General features: G+C 35.0%; 1 long non-coding RNA gene across 2 annotated transcripts; it reads right to left on the bottom strand.

The window, feature by feature from the left end:
- Window positions 1-1,257: 1,257 nt before the first annotated feature.
- On the bottom strand, window positions 1,258-25,769 carry LOC124887358. Of its 2 annotated transcripts, none has more exons than XR_007044943.1 (2): window positions 24,945-25,769; window positions 1,258-1,639 (listed from the first exon to the last, which is right to left on the bottom strand). It is a non-coding gene; the product is annotated as an uncharacterized LOC124887358 (long non-coding RNA). The 2 variants fall into 2 exon arrangements; XR_007044944.1 differs by having other exon boundaries at window positions 1,258-1,521.
- Window positions 25,770-27,255: the final 1,486 nt, after the last annotated feature.

Below are 27,255 nucleotides of genomic sequence, written 5' to 3'. Positions count from 1 at the left end.
GAATTGGGAGCATCCTAAAAGACCAATTAAAGTATATAACCTCTATTATGGCATTCCATGGACCTTATTCACCATGATAAGGGCGTGGCACGCCCCCTAGTGAAAATCGGCAGCTTATGTCCAAGTATAAATAAGACACTTAGTTGTTATGTTTCATATCTTGAAAAACCTAGGGACTTTAAGGGAGGATTTATAACACTTAAATTAGGGTTTTTATCCTATTACTTTGTTTTTAGTATGGCTTATAACATGTATTCATTCATTGTGATTACGGTTATGAACATGAGTGGCTAAACTCCCTTTTTTGGTGTTAAGGCAAAGAACATGAGTATTATTGTTATGAATTGACTTGGTTATTGTTGTTTATAATTATTTGTTGTTTATGTATCCTTTTTATTACTATTTTTAGACCCTTATAATACATACATAATCATCTTGTGAACCCAGAAGAAGGAGCAAGAGGATAGAACGTGGGATAAATAGAATAGGATTGTAATCTTCTAATTGAATGAAGTTATAATTTACATCTAGGATAGGAACATGCCTTAGTTCCCTATTTGGTTCAATTATGGGATGAAATATGAATGTATTTAACTTAGTTCTCACATTCCCACTCAATAATATAGTTGTGGGGCTAAGTTAGATAAGTGATTAGTAGTTCGGAAGACCGTAGTCAAAATATCAAACTCGTGAACCAATAACCAAGATAATTAACCTACCCAATAAAGTTATATAGTGTAGTATGATTTTTCACAGTGCCTTGGCCTTGGGATTTTCCCCATTGATTGTTTAACCTTTAATTACCATATTTTTTAGTTTAAGGTTACTTATAACTTTCACACTCTCATGGTTACGTTTGCACTAATTGAATCTTAGTAGTTGAACTAAAATTAGATAGTTTCTTAACACTAGTCCCTGTGGGATCGATACTTGTCTTTGTTAAGGCCACTATATTAGTTGGGTGGACCATGTACACTTGCGTGTATGCTTGGGCGTAACAGGCTTTTGGCACCAGTGCCAGGGACTTGTATTTTGGCAACCATCGTAGTTCTTTTTTATTTCTTTAGTGCTTTTCACTTGATCTTGTTTTTTGAATTTGCTGTTTCATGACCGAAAATTGATAAGTCATGATAGCACTTGTTGCGGCAAACCTTAACAAGTAATCTTATCACACAAATTGATACACAAAGGTAAAAAGATAGACATAACCCTAAGGTAAGGATTCTAGAATGAAGTCGAACCATACAAGTATAGTTAATGTAAAAAGAACATAACAATGCAGCCATAACTCTCAAAACTAGGTGTCAACAGTATAAGAATATATCTAGTACAACTCGAATCCAAGGAAATACATAAGATATCTAAATACAAGAGAAAATCTATCTCTGAAATGAAATCAAGACATAGTCTATAAAGAAAGGTAGCAGTAGACATCCGGATGCCTGAAAATCATCAACTACCTTGAAAGCTCCAATAATCGCCTGAGTTAAACAGCAATGTAGGGTGTACTCAAACTTGAATCTGCACTAGAAGGATATAGTAGGAGTGAGTACGGTCCACTTGTACTCAATAGGTATCATAGGCCGACCAAGCAAACCAAAACATAAGGTACACAAAAGACACACTACGGACATATCACCTGCAATCAAAAAAATGTCCCATAACGGTAGTCTACACCACTTGCACTAACAGTTCTAATATATATATCACAAATACAACAACAATATAAAAAGTATAACACAACCATACATTATATCACATGCAAGTATATATAGAGAAAAACATGCATATACAGGAGGGTCAAGTATAAGTAACAGTATCTAGAGCAAGTAGACATATAACAAGTCAATCGTAAATTCAATCACAACATCAACCCAATAAAGAAAATGAAATGTATTACTTTACTTCAAAAATATGTTCCCCATACTTTTAGAAACCTATAGCTGAAAACCCAAGTCAAATCGAGTTAAAATGAGGTCCAAATTAAAGAAAAACCATTTTTGAGCTTTATCGGGTAAAACCTTTAAAATTCATGTTAAAATCAGGAATCAAAGTTTTTTTGAATGTTAAATTGATGAAAACTAGTAATTATAAGATTAGGAGCATTATGCAAGTGAAAAGGAGTGAAATTTGGGGATAAATCAAGTAATAAGGTTTTTAGGGTTTTGAATAATTAAATCAAGAATTAAAGTAAGAAAAGGATGAAATCTCACCTTAAATCCGTAAGAGAATCAAGAAATCGATGATAATCTAGCTTCCCAAGCACCGATAAGCTGCACTTTTTAGCTCTCACACTATTTTAGGATTTAACTCTCAAGAGGCGAGGTGAAAGAATGAGCAAAATTAGGAAAACTGGGCTATTTATACTCAGCCCAGTTACAAGGCATTAAAAGCATAAATCGGCCTCCCTAAATGAGATTTACCCTTTATTTTCCAGGTTGCACCCGCAACCTGGTACACCAGATTTTTAAGTCCCAAAATGGACTTCATTCAAGATTTGTTTGGAGTCTGATATACATAAATGGACTATGTAACCATACTAAATTCGATGCTTCGAACTCAATGAAAATATCAAAATTTTAAAAAGTATCATTTTCACAAAGTTGACCCCCAAAATCCAAAATCATAATTTTTCAATCGAGGGTTGAAATAATATTTAAAAGCCACAAAATCATAACAAATATGTTACCACCCTAAAATTGACGTTCTGAATCTGGTGGCATAGTCTATTCAGTCATCTATCTCACAAATCAAAAGATAATCACAGAAGTCCAAAATAAGGCTCTCAGACCCTCCAAAAATCACAATATCGCACAAATGGTACCAAAATACATCGAGAATTATGTCAATCATCCTCATACCCCAAAAATACCAAAAGCAACTATGGTAAGGGGTAAATAGTCAAATCACGCAAAAACACATAATTTATCAAATTTTTAGGTCACCACATACTGGCACATGTTAAAAGAACTAGTAAGCTAGCTAGGGATAGGGAGTTGGTTGAATCAGACCTCGAGTCCAAGCAATGCTTTCACCAATAAAGAAGAAAAGAAGCCCTTCTCTACCATATCCCATAAATTCATAAGGAATAAGATATTCCTACTCCAGTGGCTGAGGATCCACCAGCCCATAGGATAATTTATGATGTGGCAATCCTACTTGTGACTAATATGACCTCCGTATTCATTGACTAGCCATTGGAGGTAGATTTGAACTAAAGAAGAACATGGTGCAACTTTTGCACAGCAGTGGACAGTTTACTGGGCTTTCACATAAAGATCCACAAGTCAACCAACAAAACTTACTAGAAATAAGTGACACATTTATCCCGACAGGTGTGTCAACTGATTATGTAAGGTTGACACTCTTCCCTTTTTCACTTCTGGGGAAAGAAAAAAATAGTTGAATGCTGAGCGGGCAGGTTCAATCACAACTTGGGATGACTTAGCCCAAAAGTTCCTCATTTATTTTTTTCTACCTTGCAAGACCACAAGACTATGCACTAGATTTTAAACTTCAAGCTGAGGCGAGAACCTATATCATACTTGGGAGAGATTTAAGTCTCTTCTTAGGGATTGTCCATATCATCAGTAGTCTAATGAGGTATTAGCTCACATTTGTAGAAGATCTTGACTTTACACAAAATTTTTCTAGATTCATCTATAGGTGGTTAGGGTATGGAGAAAACTTATAATGAGTTTTATACTTTGTTGAATCGCATTGCTCAAAGGAATTCCAACTGGCATGGTGACATGTGTAGAAGCTTAGTGAAAAATGTTGCGGGCATAATTGAAGTTGATAGTATCACTGCCTTAGCCACTCAATTGTCAGCCATGCAGAATAAGATGATGACCCAAATCAACCTATTGGGTGTGAATCAAACTCTGGATCAGTTGAATACAGAATAGCAGACCCCAGGTTGGTATGAGATTTTTGGCAATAGTGGCCACTCTACAGACTTGTGTGGTGTAAATCCTGTATCCATCAATTTTGTGGGCAATGCACATAAGCCAACTTATACAAATCCCTACAACCAAAAGTGACAGTATCCTTGGGGTAACAAACAACAATAGCAATTTTAGCAGCAACAATATAATACTCAGTCCATTAAGAGTAAAGAGACTCTAAAAAAGAATTTGGCCAACCAAGAATAGATGGTTGGTGAATCAAAAATAAGCAAGTAGCTCAAAAGCAGTAAGAGCAGCAGTTAGGGAAATTACAGCAAGCATAGAATACCAGGCCTCAAGGTAGGTTTCCAGGTGAAAATAAGGATCAGAAGCAAGTTATGGCAATCACTTTGAGGAGTAGTAAGTATCTTAGTGACACACCTTTGAAGAAAGCTAAGGAGGTAGATGCAGAGTTAGTTCCATAATAGGTTGCAGAAAAAGTTGTTAATAATTCAGGGAATCTGAGTACCTGAAAATAAAGATTTTTATGCAAGTGAATGATAAACCACTACCACCATTCCCATAGAGATTCAAGAAAGCCATAGAGGATGCCTATTTCAAGAAGTTCTTTGACACGTTCAGAGAACTCCATATTAATTTACCTCTTTTAGATATTTTATGGGGAATGCCCAAGTACACCAAGTACATCAAGGATGTGGTGACTAACAAGGTGAATCTATAGAATATTAAGATGGTGGCATTGATAGAGGAGTGCAGATCTATGGTAATAAAAAAATGCCCAAGAAGCTTAAGGCCCAGGGAGTTTAACCCTCCACTTACAAATTAGTGATAGTGAAGTGGTCCACACCTTGATTGATTTAGGGGTAAGTATAAATTTGATTCATTTGTCTATGTTCAATACTGTTGGATTAGGTAAGCCGAGACGATGTTATTTGATATTGTAATTGGTGGATACGACTATAGTGGAGCCCAACGGAATAATTGAGGACGTCCTCATAAGGTTTGGAAAGTTTATAATTCCTACTGATTTTATTATTTTGGATTATGATGCAGATAATAGGGTACCAATCATTTTGGGACGTCTATTCTTAGCCATAAGATAAGTGTTGATAGATGTGAGAGAGGGCACTCTCACAATGTGATTAGATAACAAAAAGGTTCCACTTAATATACCTTACTACTATAAGTATTTGTGTATGATTACAGTGATAGAAGTGGATAAGTGTGGGGTGATAGCAAGTGCACTACCAAATACCTCTTCGAACAGTCTCATTGAGTTGTCCGAGCCACCACCTAAGCCTAAAGTAATGATGATCGATAAGCCTAAAAAAGATATTATAGATAAAGCTATTGACCTGGAGAGTACACACTCTAGAGGTCAAAAACAAAAAAGAAGATGGCCTCTAAGTATGAGGAAGAAGATGAAGGAATTCGGCTGAGTAGTGATGTTGGGTCGTGCCGCGACACTAAATTAGGTGTTACTTGGGAGGCAACCCAATTTAAGGTAGGTATTTTATTTTCAAAATATTTTATTTTTTCATTCACATAGTGTTTTTTTTATTGATTCACAGGCTGATGGGAAGTCTGAGTATCAGAAACCTGAGCTAAGAAGCATGGCAGAGACTAAGTATGGGGTCCCCTGACCCTCTTGATGTTAAAAATAAAACTAGCTAGGACTAGAGGCCTCAAGGAGTATTTTGATCTCTACTTTTAAGTTTACTTTGGGGACAAAGTAAGTTTTAGGTGTGTGGTGGGGAAATTCCCATGGTTTTGGGTGAAGTGATATTGTAGGGTCTTAGTTTTAGTTGTAGTCTTAGTGTTTTTTTGGGTTAAATTTGAAAATTTTAAAAAATTACAAAAATAATTTGCTTTTTAGTTTTTAGTTTGTGGGTGTAAGTTAAGTAGGTGCACACTTTACCCACCTGGTGGTTTGTTTTATTCTTTTACATGGGGGCGCCCTTTGAACCTAGTATCTATTTTATTTTTAGGAGTAAATTTTAAATTTTTGTGTTAGGATAAGTGAGATATTCTAGTTTGTGTTGTGCATGATTGTACGATGCAAGTGGGTTTTGTGAGTAAAAGCAAGTTCTTTCTGTGAATTACTACTTTTGAGACTCCTAGGCTCTAGTTTATAACTCTTAAACATTATTGGATTAGTATTTAACTGATTTTATTGTTTGGTTGAGGGTTTATGATGATCCTACTTGAGTTGAGCATGTGCTATGTGTGAACTGAAGTTTTTTGTATTTCTTGTTGCATTTGATTCCTAGAACTTGACTGGTGTGTGTGCAAAGTGAAATAAAGAGTGTGGGTTTAGAAGATGATATAGGTATTTCTTTGATAGCCATGTTTCATACCCTTTGATACCTACCCTTGTTTATAATTCTAGTTAGCCCCATTGGACCTTTAGCCTACTCTTTGGTAGCCTCATATGTAGTCTATTTCCATTTTTTGTTTGACCTAAAATTGATCCAAAGCTCCTAAGTGCTTTAGTGAAAACTTACTGAGTTAAGGATGTGAAATACAAGAACAAAAGAGGTGAAAGTGAGACCCCAAAAAGTAGCTATTGGTGTAGTAAATTGGTTTGTTGTGATTGGAAGTTATGAGATAAAAAAAAGTGTTCAAAATTGAATAAGATGTGAATGGAAAATACTCCCACTGCATTGTACGTGAACTAGCTTAATGAGATGAGGCAAATAAAAAGATCTGTGCGAAGGTATATGAGGTGGAATGTTGGTTGGTAAAGGTGAATTGAATGACAAATGTGATGCTGCTCTCAAGGAAGATAGTCACTATTACTGGCCAGAATAGTTCCTACCCATCCCTGAGCCTACATTACAGCCCTCAAAGACTTATTTGATTCTAAGCCTTAACATTCTGATATTAGTAGAGTACTACACTAAGGGAAATCCTATGGTTCATCATGTGTAACTTGTGAATTCTTTGTGAGAGTGAGCATAAATTGATTCTTATACTCGTTCTTGCAATAATTGTATCTTTGTGAGTAAGTATGGGTAACTCTTGTTATGAGGGAATATTTTAATGGTAGTATGTGATTTGTATGATCTATTTGATTGAGTAATATGCATTAGTTAGCCAACTTGGTGAGTCAATTCTTGAGGTTAGGATGTTTTGAAGTAGCATTCTTGAGCTTTCACTTGTACAAGACATGTTTAAGGTAAAATCTTGCTCTCTATGTAGTCATTGTAGTATTAGCTTGAATATCTTTCTTGTAATAGAAGTATGGAGTCTTCTATTATTACGATTCTTATAGTAAAGAGTTGTTTGAGGACTAACAAGGCTTTAAGTGTGGGGTGATGATCTTAGGTGAGTTTATGCACCTAAGACTTATTATCCGACTTTAATTAGCTTTGTTTTGAGGACTTCTTATATGAGTAATGAGTTGTTAATAATATAATTTAACATCTAAGTGTCAAACTACGTGATTATAATGTTTAAGGTGTGTTTCAAACAAGTTTGGAATCAATTTGGCCACTTAGAGTTTAAACGAGAAAACTAGTGTTACTTGCTTGAGCTATGTATTGTTCCAGTTAATCTCGATGGATTCTAGTGTGTGTAATGGTTTAATTAAGGTATTTGACTAATTATGTGTGTAATAACTTTTTTATAGTGTTTAAGGTTCAATTTAAACAATCCAAGAGACAAAACACCAAGTTAAAGATCAAAAGGATAAAATTAGTACTCTTAGCATAAGTTACTAGCTCATCGTCTTGGATTGTATGTTGTTTTGCGCTATAATGTGCGGTGTTTGATAATTTAGGAAGCTTTTTGAGTTTTTAATTATGATATATAGTTGATTTAAAAGCTGTAAATCAAGTGGAAACAACACCACAAGGCTTGGAACTGATGGACAAATACTTGGGACAAGACTTGACCAAAAGTGGACGTTTTAGAGTCATTGGCATGCCACGGACCTTAGACACTGTGTTAGGGCCATGACACAGCCTTGGTAGCATCCCAAATGACCAATTTCAGTATCTAAATATGATTACGGCATTCCATAAACCCTAGCCACCGTGATAAAGGCATGACACTCCCCTAAGTCAAAATCGGCAGCTTGTGTCCAAGTATAAATAGGACACTTAGTTGTTATGTTTCACACCTTGGATGACCTTGGGACTTGAAGGGAGACTATATAACACTTAAATTAGGTTTTTTATTCCATTAATTTGGTTTTTTTATGGATTTTAATATGTATTCATTCATTGTGATTACAATTATGTCCATGAGTGGTTAAATACCCTTTTTTCGGGGTTAAGGCCAAAAGCACGAGTATTATTGTTATGAATTGACTTGGATCTTGTTTTTTATCATTATTTGTTGTTTAATTATCCTTTTTATTAATATTTTAAGGATTCTCGACCCTTATAATACACACATAATCATCCTGTGAACCCAAAAGGAGGAGCAAAAGGATAGAACATGGAACAGATAGAATAGGATTGCAATCTTCTAATAAGATGAAGTTATAATTTGAATCGAGGATAGGAATATACCTAAGTGAACTATTTGGTTCAATTACAGGATGAATTTAACTTATTTCTCACATACCCACTCAATGGTGTGGCGATAAGTTAGCTAGGTAATTAGAGGTTGGGAAGACTGTAGTCATAATATCAACCTCGTAAACCAACAACCAAGATAATTAACCTAACCAAAGAAATTCTATAGTGTAGCATGATTGTTCGCAATGCCATAGCCCTGGGCTTTTCCCTGTTGATTTTTCAAACCTTTAATTTATTTTATTGTTGAGTTTACGGTTACTTATAGCTTTCAAACTCTCATGTTTATGTTTATACTAATTGAATCTTAATAGTTGAACTAAAATTAGATAGTTTCTTAACACTAGTCCCTGCGGGATTGATACTTGGATTTCTTAAGGACACTATATTACTTGGGTGTACCACATACACTTGCATGTACGCTTGGGTGCAACACATTCCTCTATACTCAAGAAATATTTATCCTCAAGAATGGGTAAATTTTGAGCTCAAACGGTGCTACAATCAACCCACCAATATTCTAGGGATTTTGAGATAAAAAAGGAATTTAACTATGGAATTGATGAAAACTCACCAAGAATTCGGAGAAGCAACATGAAATCCACATTCACAAACATCCCAAAATCACCTACTAATGTTTCTCTTAAGTTTTCATGCCTTCTAGGGTTCTACACTCTTGAAAATGGAGGAAAATGGGTGAAACGGGCTAGTTGGGGAATATATGTGTACCAGGTGTCGCTTTAAGTGACTAGACCACTTAAGTGACCATGTGACGCTTTCGCAACATTGGCTAATACTTCATGTTTTACTTAAGTGTCCATCGCTTAAGCGACAAAGGCATCATTTAAGTGACACCAGCTGGGCAAGCCAAGTCGCTTAAGCGACTGACTGGCTGCTTAAGCAGCCTTCACTTAAATGACCCAATGGGCGCTTAAGTGAATGCACTAGCTGAGTCCACTAGCTGAAAGCTTAAAATTTTTTGAGTCTCCACCAACCCCTCAAAATTTATCTGGAATCCCATATATGTTAACAAACTATGCTACCCTATCAAATTTGATATTTCGAACTCAAATGAACCATCAAAATTTTCATCCAAGGTCATTTCAATGAAACGTAAGTCCTACAGCCATATGTCATTTCTCTTAACTTCTTTCCAATAGCCCAAAATGAGTATGGAAGCCACGGGACCCAAACCAAGGGTCCTCCTAGCCTAAAATCAACATTCTGAAGTGTTGTAACTGTCAAATTGGCATACAAGATTGTTTCACTGAAGTTTCTACCTAGTAGTCAATTTTAACCAATGAAGAATTTAAAATAAAGAATTAGCTCTAAAAACCAAACGAACTACCCGGTAATTGAATTGTCAGCTCCAGTAAGTCATAAATGACTTGGAGCAAAAAGATATAAATGGTAAAAGTAAGCAGAAATATAGAAATGGCCTGGAGGGTCCTTACATTTATCTCCCCTAAGACTGGATATACAAGGTACGCCCTCCCTATAATAGAATATATCGGGTTTGTTCGTCCTATAATAGAATATATCGGGTTCGTTCATCCTAAAATAGGATATATCAGGTTCGTCTGCCCTATCATAGGATATACCGGGATTGTCTGTCCTAAGATAAGAATAATTGATTTTACAGGCATACAGTCATTATGATCATTCTCCTTAAAAGATTAACTGGGTAGATTTATTAGTTTCCTGAAAAATTCTAGTCAATAAGTGCAACGTCAAACATATATGCTTCCTTATCTCCTCTTATTATTATTGTTATCTATTACTATTATTTTTCTCCATATTATTTAATCTTTTCTATGCTATGATCTAATCATTTTATCTAGTTGGTAGAAGCTGTAGTTATGCTCTTAAAAGCATAAAGAAAGATGTTTGAGAATTATTCTCCTCTCACTTTTGAAACATAATTCTTTAGACCTATATCTCAGAACAAGATCAAAATATTAACCTTCCATCTTTTATTAGACTCTTACTCTAATCTTGTCAACTCAAGCTATCTTCATCCAAAATCAATATTCATAAATTTCTGTAGGGATCTTGTTCGTTCCTAAATCTAGAACTATACACAACCTAATTTTGTAAAATCAGATATATGTAGGCAACTTAAAACTAAAGTCTCGGTCACATTATTTTAACAATTTCCGCTTGCTTCTCCCGATTATGAATATTCATCCTTTCGATCAAAGAAAATTTGCTACTACGTCAACATTCTTTACCCAATTATTCATCCTTCATTCTCGAGCAAAGAAGGGGTAGTTATTACCACCCAATTTTGACCCTCCTTTTTGACATTTTGCTCATTCGAGCATCTAGTTTGTTCACAAGGACAAAATCGTTATTTTTACATGTTTTCATCAAAATTTTTGATAATAGATATTATTCACATTATTTAAGTATTATTATTATTTACTTATTTATTTATATATTTATAATTATTATATATATTTTTTACTTGCAAAAATTTGTTTAATTTATTCTTTTCATGTATCTTCTAGTTTATTTCATAAGTAGTTGATCAAGCATTTTTAGAGTTATTATTCTTTTATTGTGACTTTCTTATATATTATAAAATATAATGATTGATTCAATAATTTGGTATTATTTTTCTTCACTTAGTAATTTAGAAGTTATCCAATTTATTTATTTTTTTGATATAAATTTATTTTGTCCTAAACTAGCTCAAATTCAAATTTTATCAAATATATTCATAAGTAGAAAAATCCTTCTCACTATCTTTCTTTTCTCATGAAGAATATTTTATTCTCAAAATCTGCAATGCCCCAATATTTAATATCAGGTAATTAAGTTAGTAAAAAATAGAGAGCGATAATATTTTAAGAAGGAAGAAATCAAAAAGGGAGTTGAAAAAAAAATTAAGTCATGGGCTTAACCCATTTGTGATCTGGCAGAACCATAAAAAAAAGGGGCAAAGACCCATACTCCCTAACGATTCAACTCCATCAATTTCACGAATACTTTGAGCAGCAAAACAAAAATAGGAAATTTGGTTAAGGAAATCACGAGTTAATTTCTCAAGTTGCTGGAAGTTTTAAAAAGGGAGTTTTAACATCTTTGATTTGAACCACCATTACTAATATTTAAGGTAAATCTTCTTCTATGACTTTTCATAATTTCTAATTAGATAAATATCTTGGGATACTGGTACGGAACTATATGAATAAGCTAAATAAACTAGTCGACGCTAATTTAATTCTACAAATTAAATTACTCATAGCAGGGGTGATATATATTGGCAAAATCAAAGGCAAGGGTGATACTTCAGGAATGAGTATTTTGAATTAGTTAGAAATTAATCTAGACAAAAGAATTAACATGAGTTAAATATGATGTTATTATAGATTAACTTAAGAAATTCGTACAGAGTGCATGAGGTGGTGAGTTTCGTATTCCGACACGAGTATTGTGATAGTAACCTTACCGCAATTTATGTTTTCATAAATTGCATAGTTTATACATGATTTTAAAGAAAAGGTGTTACCTAATGCTTTGAAATTGTACGTGGGAAAAGTCTTCAATTGATATGATACTAAAATGGTTATTAGAGATGTTCACACTATTATAAGACATATTTATTGCTATATGAGATATGATTACTGCTATTGTGAAAGTTCATTCACTGACTTGAGAAATAAGTTTTTTGACATATTTTGTTCAAGTTTATATACAATATGATTTGATATGACCGTAAATGCCCTAAACTATTTTGAAATGCTTCCAAATGAGTACCTATTATTTACAAAGAAAGTATAAATAGGATTAGACCTTGATTTGGATCCCGTAGCTAAATGCAGGTTTGTTAGACCTAGTGTACCTTTTATTTAGAGATTATTGTTATAGCCCTCGCTAGTGGGAAGGTAGAAGTAGCATACTGTTACTGATCTCCCTCGAGTAAGGACCTACTAATAAGATACCTGACTCTTTTATAAGGGGTTCACTGTTAATGGCTATTTTTTGAAGTAGAATACCACACAAATTACATGCTTCATTCTTGAAAACCTCACAAAGGATAAAACTTGATATGATAGTATTTATTGGCTGTTATTAAATTGTTGAATTGATTTCCTGGATAATGGTTATAACTTTCTAAAACGGTATTGTTTCATGATATTTTCTAATTTTCATGCTATTATGTTTTATGACTTATCTTCATCAAACAGTTATGGTTAAGTGTTATTACTCACTGAGCTAACATCTAATGAAACCCTTTAGGGTTGCTCTACACAATAAGGGACCAGGTCCCTTAGAATCAATCACAGGTAATCAAACAATAGAGTGCAAAAAAACTAAAGAGAGTGCATAAAGAGTAAAAGACACAAGGATTATTTACATGGAAACTCAGGATGGGAAAAACCATAGCTTGCCCTCAAAAGCACCAACTAAATCCACTATAATACCAACTAAATCCACTATAATCAACCTCTTGATTGCAGTCTAGATTTCAGCCTAACTCTAGGCTCCTTGCTCTAGCAGCAACTCTACTACCAGCTTATTTTGGCAACTCTACCAAGGACTCTCTCTACACTGATTAGCTCTAATCATACTCAAGCTCAGGAAACTCTACCTAAGCAGAACTTAAACAAGAAAACGCTACTCTTTTAACATGAGTAGTTCTTTTAAAAATCAGCACTCAAGAACATTCACTCACTCTTTAAGTATATTTCAAAGATAGAAACATGAGCAATACTTGAATTGTCTTGAAAATGGAGTTTTTGTTGCCTCTCTTTTCACTCTTTAGAATGTGAAAAAACATCATTTGATAAAGAGGAGTCTCTTTTATTTTATAGTTAAGTGATTATTAAGGATGGAATATCATTGGACCAGTTATCCAAGTCGATATAAAATAGCACCTGTAAGTTTGTTACATAAGAGGAAAAAATTGTGTAGATACCGTCTGCCAGCTGTACAGTACTTTGTATATTCAAGGACCTGGTCCCTTACAGCTTAGCTGCTCATCATCAAAACTCCATATAGCAATTTTTACCTTTTTTAATAATGACAAACCAAACCATACAATTTGAGCATCAGTGCATATTCATCATATTTAATCAAACTGATTACCACCTAAGGATGAATGTTCCTCTTATCATCATGTTTCCTCTATCATACAACACAAGGACCTGGTCCCTTGTTGTGATTTTGCATAAAAAAACTTCCCCCTGTCATTATGCACCTTTCAAGTCTACATCTCAATTTACCTGGTGCCATGAACTCAATATCCCCCCTTTTGGCACAACAAAAAATAATTAACAGTAAACAAAGAGTAAGGATAAGCACAAATTAGTTAACTCATGGCCATTAGGGAAACACTATCATGAAGAATAACTTTGCAATTTAAAGAGAACAGATGTAATGCACAAAGCAAAGATTCATTTATAAGTAGAGTAAGTATCAAGCATTGCATAAATTAAATGTTCTTTACGGAAAAAACCACAAAAATCAAGAATAATTAACAAGAGAAGGACTGGGAACAAGAGTTTGAAGGAGTAGGGTCAGATTGTTATTGAGATGCCTTATCTCTGCATTTGACTTAAGGATTTCATCAGTTAATATTGACACCCTCTTCTTCAGTTTAGCATTCTCAGTTTTGAGTATTTTATTGTCACATGGAATTTCTTTGGAGAGATGCTTAATTGTCTCTCGAAGCTTGTTGATTTCTTCATCCTTGGCAACTAATTGCCCTTTAGTTCCTCTATTACCTTTCTAAGATCCCTTTGATAAATGTTGTCTGACTTGGCACATTCATTCTTGATTAATGTCTTCATGCCAAGAATTTGAAGCATAGTCCCTTTGGTTCCATTTTCACAGACAATACTATACTGATCAAATACTTTGTTAAACCAATATCCATATGGCATGCCATCTTTCCCTTTTTTCCAAGAACTTCTTTGTAAATATGTGCCATCATCAATGCAGGTAGATTAATGAATTCAAAGCTGCTGAGGTATTTCATTACAAACAAATCAGTGAATGAGGCAATGATTTTCTTTTTTGACCTAGGTAGAATCACCTTGTTCAAAAAGTCAAAAACTAATTGAAACTCACTTTTGAATGATTTCCTATTCACTATCGCCACAGATTTCCCATTAATTTTGGATGTATTTGCTAAGAATTCTATTAAAGGCATCTGCTTTGTGCCAGTTCTCACCCCATATATAGAACCTTCTGAAATCTTTTCTAGTGTTTCCTCATTCAGTTTTATCTTTTTTTCTTGAACTTGTGTAGTCAGACGCTTTTTATTTTTTGAGAATTCCAGAGTGAGATAGAATTTCCTGACTATCTCATCAAAAATAGTGGGAATAGTTCCTTCCATAAGATGCATCTAACCTTGATGTTTAACTAGCTCAACAAGTTCCGCCATATTTGCTAGCACATTTGTATCAAAAATCCTTACAGTTAGAATATTTTGCTTCTTCAAGAACCTGTTTCTTTCTTTCTTAGATATATTATAATACCTCGTACTATTCTTATCTCAATTCAGTTTCTATTTGCATGTATAAGGGGCTTAAGTCCTGAAAATTTCACTAAGTATTGGGGACTTAGTCATATTTATGGCTTCTAAACTTGGAGGATTCTTAACTTGGTCTTATCGACCTTGAGATATTGGTTTTGAGTTAATTCATGTTCAGGGATGTAAGGAGCATGTCTCAGAGAAGTTTTGGATTTTTCAAATGGGGTTTGGGTCATTTTTGGATCCAAAACTAGTGGGTTACCGTGATAATCCTGTGACGCTGCATTAGTCCCGATGGCATACACATCGAGTTGTGGTGGGGGAAATGCACTACCCTAATAAGACCGTATCGTGGTAAGCTTGTTACGTCTAGTTTTAAATTTAAATAACTAAGGGGAAATTAGGCCTTTTTCTCCTCAACCCAATCATTTATAACATAAATTGGGCTTCAGTTAAGGCATAATTTTGCCTTTTTTCTCCAATTTTCCTCTCAAAAAAACCCTCTCTTTCCCTCAAGAACAAGAATTCAATTCCTTTCTCCCTAAAAAATCAATAATTCAAGTTTGGTAAGTTTAAGAACCTTCAAGAAAGCATCAAGATTGGTGTTTCTCATTCAAGTTAAAAGCTTAAGGTAGTGGGGTGTTCATCCATGGGTCCCTTTCACCCATGGAGCCCAAAAACCCTCTTTTCAATTAAAGAACGGATTTTTCTATCATTATTGTATTTTATATTGCTTAAGATGGGTTAAATTCATGTTTCCATGGTAATTTAAATGCAATTAAGTCCATGTATGATTCCATGAAAGATTTGAATTCCTCATGCTACGAATTTCAGTTTCCCATGTCTTAGCCAAGTGAACTTCATGTTGTTGAATTCTCATGTTTAAAATACCCACATTTACATGTCCATGCTTTCCACATGTTTGATGAAATACCTATGTTTTGAGTTGAACCATGATTCAATGTTATAGTTTAAGTTTAAACATCATATTTTTAATGATCACTTAGTGCTGGTGGGTTATGTATACCCGATACCTACGTGTCTTGCATGATTTTCAAATTTTTAAGTGTGATTCAGTTAATATATGAATATCCTTACTTATCAGTTATTATGATTAAGATGAGTACTATCAAAAATAATATTCAGTTAAACTTAATACAGTTCAGTACCAGTGTCAGTTCAGTTGGCAGTAGGATTTAGCACCAAGCAAACCTAGGGATGAGGGCTCACCCGCCAGTTAGGACTGGGTCCTTAATAGCAGTCCATAAGTTTTAGAACTATGTAGCTAGCATAGGATTATGAGATATCACCTGCCATTTTAAGACTGACACTCTCTTAGGGGCCACCTGCCAGTTAGGACTGACTCCCTAGTCCTACGAGACATCAGCCTTTTAGAATACACATCGTCAGCCAATGTTAGTACCCGTGGCACAGTACTGACATTCTTCAAACTAGGGTTATAGGTTAGACCCCAATTAGCTCATATTGGAGAATGTCAGTTATATGATACCTCCCACAGTCTCAGTACAGTATTCTATGTATATTTAGTTCAGGTTTTCTTGACCAAAGCATACAGACTTATAGTTATTCAATTATATAGATTTTAGTCTCTTAGTTTACAGATTATTTCATAAATATGTATATGCTTGGTATTGCATTCTCAGATATTATAGTTTTCATGCATTCATGCATAATTATTTATGTTGCTCAGTTATTCCTTATCTCATTTGTATAGTACCCCATCCATTTCAGCTAGATCTCATCTCATATACTAGTACATCCAAAGCACTGATTGCATACTCTTATTTGTGCTATGATGTCTTATATCATAGGTTTAGATGCTCAGTTTTCTAACCATGCTTAGACAGTTCAGTGTACTCAGTAGCAGTAGTGGTGAGTCCTCATCCATCGAGGGAAGGATTGATTATTTTAATTATTTCAGTAGCTCAGTACATTCAATTAGTCGAAGTTAATTAGAGGCTTGTCCCATCAAATCCTCAGTCAGTCTTAGAGGCTTTTCACACAATTAGACAGTCAGTTAGATAGTTTTTAGCTTGTCAGTCTTTTCAGTATTCGCATGTGTTTTAAATAGACAGTTAGATTTTTAGAATTTTCATTAGACTTATTATTGAACCTTATTTTTAGTATTCGAATTACTATTACATTCAGCAGACTATTTTATGCACATATGTACTATTATCATTTTATTCAGTGCTCACAGCAGGTACCAGCTCATGGGTTAGCTTGTGGTCATTTGTGACTGTAAGCACCCTTGTCACGATAAGGGAGTAGCCTTGAGTCATGACAAAACTTAGTATTAGATCCTAAGGTTTTGCAGTTTCCTAGGGTATTTAAAAGCCGCATTGAGTAGAGTCTTATGCATGGGTATAAAGTGTGCCACACTTCTGGACAAGAGGATATGAGATGCTTTAGGAAAAAGTTTCCTTTATTTCGGTATTCATTCCGTATTAATGAGCATGAGATCTATTTAAACTCTCTTTCTAATTCATCCTTCATTCCATTTATAGACCATGCCTCCCAAAAGAAACAACGAAAGAAGGAATGAGGATCAACCCACATTTTTGCCTGTTTAGAAAGATTCCTTGAATGAGCATGTCTTTTATACTGAATTCAGAGATGCTTTCACTACCTTAGCTCATTCAGTAGTGGCTCAAAACAACTAGCAAGTTATTTCCCCATCTAATCCAGTGGCAAATATAGTTACAGCTAGGATTCGAGATTTTACCCAAATGAATCCCTCTTTGTTTATGGGATCCAAGTCTGAAGAGAATTCGCAGGAATTTCTTGATATGGTTCAAAAGGTGATAGATATTATAGGCATCACTTTGAGTGAGAGTACAGAGTTGGCTGTATATCATTTGCAGGATATAGCTTACACCTGGTTTAAGCAGTGGAAAGAGGGTCGTAGTGTTGTTGCAGGGCCTCTTGAGTGAGAGCTATTTGTCATGACTTTCTTAGACAAGTTCTTTCCATTATAGTTAAGGGAAGCTAAGGAATAGGAGTTCATCAATTTGAAGCAAGGTAATATGAGTGTTAAAGAGTACTCTCTTAAGTTTACTCAGTTGGCAAGGTATGCTCCTAATGTGGTTGCAGACAATAGGTGTAGAATGAGTAAGTTTGTGTCAGGTGTAGATAATAGTGTGGTTAAGGAATGTAGGACTGCCTAGTTGATTAATGAGATGGACTTATCTAGACTTATGGTTCATGCTCAGCAGATAGAGGAAGAGAAACATAAGGAAAAAGAAAAACAAATAAGAGTGCCAGAACAGGTAGTTTTAACTTTCTCAGCCAATGTCAAAAGGTGGTAATAGTTCCTAATTACGGCAAAAATTTTTAGCCCCAACTCCCTCTTCAGCCAGTGCCTAAGTTGAGGCAAGACAGTCAGGGTAGGGTGCCAGGCTCTAAGTCCTAGGGTAGAGTGAACAGTGGTCGCACTAATCTGCTTTGCCAAAGATATAGTAGAAATCATCAGGGTGAGTGTAGAGCTGGTAGTGATGTGTGCTTTGAATGTGGCAAGCTAGGCCATAGGATTCGAGAATATTAATTAGTTGCTTAGTGAGGAAAGAATTCACGCCATCATGGTCAGTCTAATCTTTTATCAACTCTAATAGGTCATCCGACTCAGTAGAGAGCCACCTCCAACACAACCAGTGGGTAGCGTAAGAATAAGTTGTATGCTCTCCAGACCTGGCACGATCAAGAAAGTTCTCTGAACGTAGTTACGGGTACATTAAAGGTCTTTCATCTCCATGTTTATGTTTTATTAGACCCCAAAACTTTACTCTCCTTTGTAACTCCCTATATAGTTGTCAACTTCGGTGTTAGTCCCGAATATTTAGTAGAACCTTTTTCAGTGTCTACCCAGTGGGTAAATCTATTATAGCCAGATGGGTATACAAAAATCGCCCAATTATAATTTCTCAAAACATTCACCTCAGTTGATCTTGTGGAGTTAGAGATGACTGATTTTAATGTCATTCTAGGCATGGATAGGATCCACTCATGTTATGCCTCAGTTGATTGTAGAAATAAAGTCATTCAGTTTTGGTTTCCCAATGAACCTGTCATTGAATGGAGGGGCAGTACCTCTGTGCTTAAGGGTCGGATTATTTCTTACCTTAAGGCAAGAAAAATAATATCTAAAGGGTATGTTTACCATCTTGTTCGAGTCAAGGACTCTAGTTCTAAAACTCCAAGTTTCGAGTCAGTTTTAGTAGTAAGGTAATTTCTAGATATGCTCACTAAAGACCTTTCCGAAGTTCCTCCCAAAAGGGAAACTGACTTTGAAATAGATCTCCTTCTAGATACCTAGCCTATCTCTATTTTGTCCTACCAAATAGCTCTATCTGAGCTTAGGGAATTGAAGGAACAATTGAAGGATCTCTTAGATAAGAGATTCATCAGGCCTAGTATTTCCCCATGGGGCACTCCAGTCTTGTTCGTGTGTAATAAAGATGGTTCTCCCAGAATGTGCATCGATTACCGTCAGTTAAACAAAGTCACAATCAAGAATAAGTATCCACTCCCCAGGATTAATGACTTTTTTGACCAACTTTAGGGTGCTAGTTATTTCTCTATGATAGACCTCAGATCCAGCTATTATCAGCTCAAATTCAGAGAATGTGACCTTCTAAAGACAGCTTTTAGAACTCGATATGGTCACTTCAAATTCCTAGTTATGTCTTTTGGACTAACAAATGCCCCTTTAGCTTTATGGATTTGATGAACAGAGTGTTCAAGCAGTACTTGGACATGTTTATCATAGTCTTCATTGATGGTATTCTTATCTATTCCTATAGTGAGAATGATCATACAGACCATCTCAGAATTGTATAGTAGACTCTTAGAGCCCATTAGTTGTTCGCCAAAGTCAAAAAGTGCAAATTTCGAATAAGATCAGTAGATTTTCTTAGCCATATTATTTCAAGTGATGGCATTAGAGTTGACCCTTAAAATATCAAAGCGGTGAGAAACTGGTCTAGACCCATCTCTCCATCAGATATCAGGAGTTTCTTGGGTTTGGCTGGCTATTACAGATGGTTTGTTAAAGGGTTTTCTTCTATTGTATCCCCTATGTATCGATTGACTCAGAAGAAAGTCAAATTTCAGTGGTCAAATTTATGTGAGAAGAGTTTTCAGGAGTTGAATACTCGAGTCACTTTATCCCCAGTATTGACTTTACCAGATGGTTCAGATGGATTTGTAGTTTACTGTAATACTTCTAGAGTTGGTCTTGGTTGTGTATTGATGTAGAGAGATAAGGTCATAGCATATGCCTCTAGACAGCTTAAGCCCATGAAAAGAATTATCCTACCCATGATCTTGACTTGGCAGCTATTGTTTTTTCCTTGAAAATTTAGAGGCACAATCTTTATAGGGTTCTTGTTGATATGTTCATGGATCATAAAAGTTTGCAGTATGTATTCTTGTAGAAAGATTTGAATCTTCAACAGAGAAGGTGGCTAGAGTTGCTATAAGATTATGATATGAGTATGTTGTATCATCTGGGCAAGGCCAATGTGGTGACAGATGCCCTTAGCTATAGATAGTGTTGCCCATGTTGAGGATGATAGGAAGAAGTTGGTCAGGATGGTTCATCAGTTTGCTAGATTGGGTGTCCGATTGGTTGATTTAGCTGAAGGTAGTATATGGGTTTAGAATTTTCTTTAGTTGCCGAAATGAAGGAATATCAAGATAGGGATCCCAGTTTAGTTAGATTGAAGGAATCATTCAGAGATCAGAAAGTAGAGGTTTTTTCCCAAGGGGGAGATAGTGCATTGCCAGGGTAGGTTATGTGTTCCATGTGTTGATGACTTCAGCCAGTGAATTTTGGTAGAAGCGCACAGTGTGCTATATTCCATTCATCCAGGAGCCACAAGGATGTACCGTAACTTACAGGAAATCTATTAGTGGAATGGTATAAAGAAGGATATTGCAAAGTTTGTGGCTAAGTGTTCAAATTGTCAACAAGTTAAAGTTGAGCACCATAGGCCTAGTGGTTCGTTGCAAGAGTTTAGCATCCCCACTTGGAATTGGGAAGTGGTGAACATGGATTTTGTGATGTGTTTGCCTTGTACACATTGATAGCATGATTCGATATGGGTCATTGTGGATATAATGACTAAATCAACTCATTTCTTGCCAGTTCATACTTTGTACTCAGCTGAGGATTAGGCTAGGCTTTATATTAGAGAGTTGGTTAAGTTGCATGGAGTTTATTTATCTATTATTTCAGATAGAGGTACTAAATTTACCTCTCACTTTTGGAAGGCTTTTCAGAAGGGTCTTGGTACCCAAGTTTATCTCGATATAACTTTTCATCCTCAGACAGATGATCAGGCAGAGAGGACCATTCAAACCTTATAAGACATGTTAAAAGCATGTGCTATTGATTTTAAAGGTATTTGGGATGACCATATACCTTTGATTAAGTTTGCCTACAACAGTAGTTATCACTCCAATATTCAGATGGCTCCATTTGAGGCTCTCTATGGGAGAAGATGTAGGTCTCCTATTGGTTGGTTTGAAGTAGGTGAGGCTACTTTGATAGTGCTAGATTCAGTGTTTGATGCGATGGAGAAAGTTTAGTTAATTAGGGAGAGGTTTAAGACAGCCCAAAGCTGTCAAAAATCTTATGCAGATGTGAGGAGAAGAGATCTTGAGTTTGATATTAGTGATTAAGTCTATTTTAAAATATCCCCCATGAAAGGGGTGAAGAGATTTGATAAGAAGGGGAGTCCCTGATTTACTGGTCCTTATAGAATCTTGAACCATTTTAGGAAGATAGATTATGAGCTAGAGTTGCCTACAGATTTGGCATCAATTCATCCGGTATTTCATATTTCTTTGTTAAAGAAATGTATTGGCGATTCAGCTGATGTTGTTCCTTTAGACAGTATAGATGTTTAGAATAGTCTTTCCTAATATGAAGTCCCAGTTGAGACCCTTGATCGTCAGATTCGTAGACTAGGGAACAAAGAAGTTCTCTTGGTTAAAATCCTATGGCAGAATCAGTCCATTAAGGGAGATACTTGGGAAGCAGAAGCAGATATGCATACCAAGTACCCTTATCTTTTCTTCGCAAACTCAAGCTTAGCTTGAGGTAACTATTTTCCTTAGATTGAGTTTTTTCCATTCTCAATTCCAGCTATTTAAACATCCTCGTGTATTGCATGCATTCACGACATCAGCTCAGTTCACGTATCATGCTTCAGATTCAGTTATGTAATCATGTTTCCAGTCATGCATGTTTAGTATGTGATCTTATTTACCTTAGTTCAGTACTCTCAATCTAACCAGTCTCATTCGAGGATGAATGTTCCCAAGAGGGAGATATTGTAATACCCCATATTATTCTTAGCTTAGTTCAACTTCTAGTTGCATGCATAAGGGGATTAAGGCCTGCAAATTTCAACAAGTGTTGGGGACTTGGTTATTTTTAAGGCTTCTAAACTTGAAGGATTTTTAACTTAGTCTTCCTAACCCCGAAATGTTGGTTTTTGAGTTAATTAATGTTCAGGGATGTGAGAAACATGTCTTAGAGAAGTTTTGGGTTTTTCAAACGGGGTTTAGGTCATGTTTGGATCCAAAACAAGTGGGTTACCACGATAATACCATGATGCCACATTAGTCCCGATGGCATACAGACCGCGTCGCATTGAGGGAAATGCACTACCACGATAAACCGCATCATGGTAAGCTTGTTACATCCAGTTTTGTATTTAAATGACTGGGGGCAATTAGGTTTTTTCCTCCTCAACCCAATCATTCATAACACAACTTGGGCATCAGTTAGGGCATAATTTTGCCTTTCTTCTCCAATTTTCCTCTCAAGAAAACCCTCTTCTTCCCCCAAAAATAAGAATTCAATTCCTTTCTCCCCAAGAAATCAATAATTCAAGTTCCCCAAGTTTAAGAACCTTCAAAAAGTATCAATATTGGTGTTTCTTGTTCAAGTTAAAAGCTTAAGGTATTTGGGGTGTTCATCCACATGTCCCCTTCACCCATGGAGCCCAAAAACCTTTTTTTCAATTAAAGAATGGACTTTTCTATCATTATTGTATTTTATATTGCTTAAGATGGGTTAAATTCATGTTTCCATGGTAATTTAAATGCAATTAAGTCCATGTATAATTCCATGCAAGATTTGAATTCCTCATGCTATGAATTTCAGTTTCCCATGTCTTAGTCAAGTGAACTTCATGTTTAAAATATCCCCATGTACAAGCAAGTCCATGCTTTCCAAATGTTTAGTAAAATGCCAATGTTTTGAGTTGAACCATGATGTAATATTACAGTTTAAGTTTAAACGTTATATTTTTAATGATCACTTAGTGTTGTGGGTTATGAATACCCAATACCTACGTGTCTTGTATGATTTTCAGATTTTCAAGTATGATTCAATTAAGCCACGAATATCCTTACTTATTTAGTTATTATTATTAAGATGAACATTATCAAAAATAATATTCAGTTAAACTTAATACAGTTCAGTACCAGTGTCAGTTCAGTTGGGAGTAGGATTTAGCACAGAGCGAACCTAGGGATGGGGGCTCACCCGCCAGTTAGGACTGGGTCATTAGTAGCAGTCCCTAAGTTCCAAAACTATGTAGATAGTATAGGATTATGAGATGTCACCTGCCAGTTTAGGACTGACACTCTCTTAGGGTTCACCCACCAATTAGGACTGACTCCCTAGTCCTACGAGACATCAGCCTTCTGGAATCCACATCGCCAGCCAGTGTTAGTACCCGTGGCATAGTACTGACACATTTCCAACTAGGGTTATAGGTTGGACCCCAATTAGCTTAGATTGGGGCATGTTGGTTATACAATTGATACCTCCCACGGCCTCAGTATAGTATTCAGTGTATATTCAGTTCAGGTTTTCTTGACCAAAGCATACAAACTTATAGTTATTCATTTATACAGATTTCAGTCTTTCAATTTTTAGATTATTTCAGAAATATGTACATGCTTGGTCTTTCATTCTTAGACACTACATTTTTTATTGATTCATGCATAATTATTTCATGTTGTTCAGTTAGTCCTTATCTCATATGTACAGTACCCCATACATTTTAGCAAGACCTCATCTCATATACCAATATATTCAAAGTACTGATCACATACTCTTCTTTGCGCTATGATGTCTTATATCATAGGTTCGGACACTCAGTTTCCTGACCGTGCTTACACAGTTCAGCGTACTCAACAGTAGTAGTGGTGAGTCCTCATCTATCGAGGAAAGGATTAATTATTTTAGTTATTTCAGTAGCTTAGTACATTTAGTCAGTTGAAGTTAGTTGGGGGCTTGTCTCATCAACCTTTCAGTCAGTCTTAGAGGCTTTTCAGACAATTAGACAGTCAGTTAGACAGTTTTCAGCTGATTAGTCTTTTCAGTGTTCACATGTGTTTTAAATAGACAGTTAGATTTTTAATATTTTCATCAGACTTATTATTGAACCTTATTTTCAGTATTCAAATTAATATTACATTTAGCAGACTATATTCCATACACATGTACTATTCTCATTTTATTCAGTACTCACAGCAGGTACCAGCTCATGGGTTAGCTTGTGGTCATTTGTGATCATAAGCATCGTTGTCGCGACTAGGGGGTAGCCTCGGGTTATTACATATACTCTTATTTTTCTCCCTATTCTTTCTTTTGGTTTAAGTGATTACAGATTCTCTTTTAGCTACTTTTCTCTTCTCGGGACCAGGTCCCTCAAGAGTCAGTTGTTTCTCAGTAAAACTTCTAGACCATTCTCCTGAAATTTTTGGTGGATTACTTATATCAGTTTTCTTGTGATCAGCAAATCTCTTTCCTGGGCTATTTGACAACAAGATGAGATTTTCAACAACCTAGGATTCATCCATCACAACATCATCAGAATACTTTTTTCCTATTTTTTTATTTATTTTTCTATATATTAGAAAAGGAAGTTTTGACATGTGTGTTTGTTGTCATTATAAAAAAGATAAAGGGTAAATTGGTCACCAAACCTAATTTTCATAAGACGTATCTTCCCGTCGAATTTCCACCGCATAAATTTTTTGTTCAAACTCTTCTCCTTCTCTCTTTGCCAAATTGGGTCTTACCATCTCTCTAAGCCACCTCAAATCAAAATAACCAACCCGAACAAAACCAAGTTCAAACGACCTGTTTGATAACAAAACGACCCATTTTGGAGCGGCCGTAGTCGGAGTTCGAGGGATGAAGGTGAGGGTGGATTTTTCCAATGAAGAAATAGGTGGAGGAAGTGTTCTGGTAGGATCCAGAACTGGTTCAAAAGAGGAGACGATATTGGTCATTGTTCACTGAAAAATCAATGGTGGAGGGTGGTTTCAATGGTGTTTTCTGATGAGAAAATTGGAGTCGAAAGGAGTGATGTTGCTGATTGTTGTCAGTTATGGTTGTTAATTGTTGAAATTGTTAAGAATGGGTACAGTATGCTATTGTTAATGGAATCGTTTTGTGGAGAAGCTCATGGTGCATTCATGGAAGTTCCTCCCTCCTGTTTTCTTCTCCCTTTTCGTGTGTATATTATTGTTATGGGTCGTTGTCGTGTATTGTTAACGGGTGGGTCCACTTGGTTGAGGGAATATTGAGGTCACTTATTCGGTGTGGGTAGGCTACACCGATATGGTGCGATAAAGGGTGAGATTAGTTTATTTAGCTTTAGAAAAATATTCATAATTGGATAAGAATAGCAATAAATGAAAACTAAAAATATTTTTTTGGATCAATGAAATCGCAGCAAGTTGCATAATTTGATGTGTCACTAATTTTGAAATTTTGAATTCTCATATAAAGAGAAGCTAACTAAAACTAACGCAATAAAATAAATTATGAAGCTCTGGATGATCAAAATTATGTGTCTACAATTTATAATATTTTTTCTTCTATTTCAATTTAAGTGGCACTAATATAATTTTGAAAGTCAATTAAATTTTATGTATTTTAACTATTTTAAATTATTAATTATTTAGAACAATAATACTTTTACATAAATTCTTTTTAAGTATATAACAAATTAAAAAGAAAATTTACATAAATTCTTTTTAAGTATATAACAAATTAAAAAGAAAATTGGAAGCAAAGGAATGACCAATGAAATTACGTCAAGACATGTTGACCTGTCTGCTTGGGTTCAATTTCATTAACTCCTTCTTTTATAAGTAAATAGAATAGAATATACCACAAATTGTGAAATGCAAATGTATTAAATTGAAAAGGCAAGCTTATTACTTCCTCCATTTTAATTTGTTTAATTTACTTTCCTTTTTAGGTCGTTTTAAAAAGAATATTTCTTTATCTTTTTAATAATTTTTTAATTCCAACTCTTATTTGACGCGTTTAAAATCACAAAATTAAATAATATTTTAATATATTCTACATATTTAAAATTTAATATAGGTTTTTTTTACATAATTATCTTATGACTTGGCTCCTTGAAAAATATTAACTGATAGTTAATATGCTTTGTGTATTCATCTTTTACAACTTATAATTCAAATTGACATCAATCTAACTTATTGTACATAGTCAAAATATTTTAACATTGGTCCATGCTTACACAGGTCATGCTCCTCTAGTATTAATGTATAAAAACTCAAAAGTTTGAATAGGACTTCAAATTAGTAAGATATTCGGATGGAGAAAATACTTTGAAATATAGGAGGACACCTCACATCTGTGACTTGGATAAAAGGTTGAACCTTCTAAGGGTTTGTTTGGTGTGAGGTATAAGTAATCCAAGGGATACGTTATCTCGGGATAAAATAAAAGATCACTTAAATTTTTTGTTTGGTTGAAGGGATTAATCCATGGTGGGATAACTTATCCCACCATTTTTTCCATAGTGATGGGATAACTAATCCCATTTATATAGTGGGATAAGTTATCCCGAGTAATCTCGGAATAACAATTTCTCAACCAAATGACCCCTACTGGTGTTGCGGCAAAATAACGTTACTACTTTTGGGGCCAAAGGAGAAATTTACTACTTTTAACCAACTAGTCCTATCATATGTGCCTCATGCGTGACCTCGCTTCAAGGATTATATTTTACAAAATTACTTTGATATCTCAATTAGTAATTATCTATCAAAAATACATGATAATTTATTTTTATGAACATATTAAAATTTTAAAAAAATTACATCAAATCACAAGAAAATTTATCTCTGCAAACATAGCTACTATCAATACTAAGAACTTCGTAATCAGCGATTGTCTATCACAAATATATGATAATTAATTATTATAAACTTCAAGAACATATTATAATCAAAAGAAAATTTATTATTTTAA

The sequence above is a fragment of the Capsicum annuum genome, chromosome 9, assembly GCF_002878395.1.
Source record: "Capsicum annuum cultivar UCD-10X-F1 chromosome 9, UCD10Xv1.1, whole genome shotgun sequence".
NCBI classification, from domain to species: domain Eukaryota; kingdom Viridiplantae; phylum Streptophyta; class Magnoliopsida; order Solanales; family Solanaceae; genus Capsicum; species Capsicum annuum.
The sequence above is the reverse complement of the archived record's forward strand: the minus strand, read 5'-3'. Positions and strand labels throughout refer to the sequence as shown.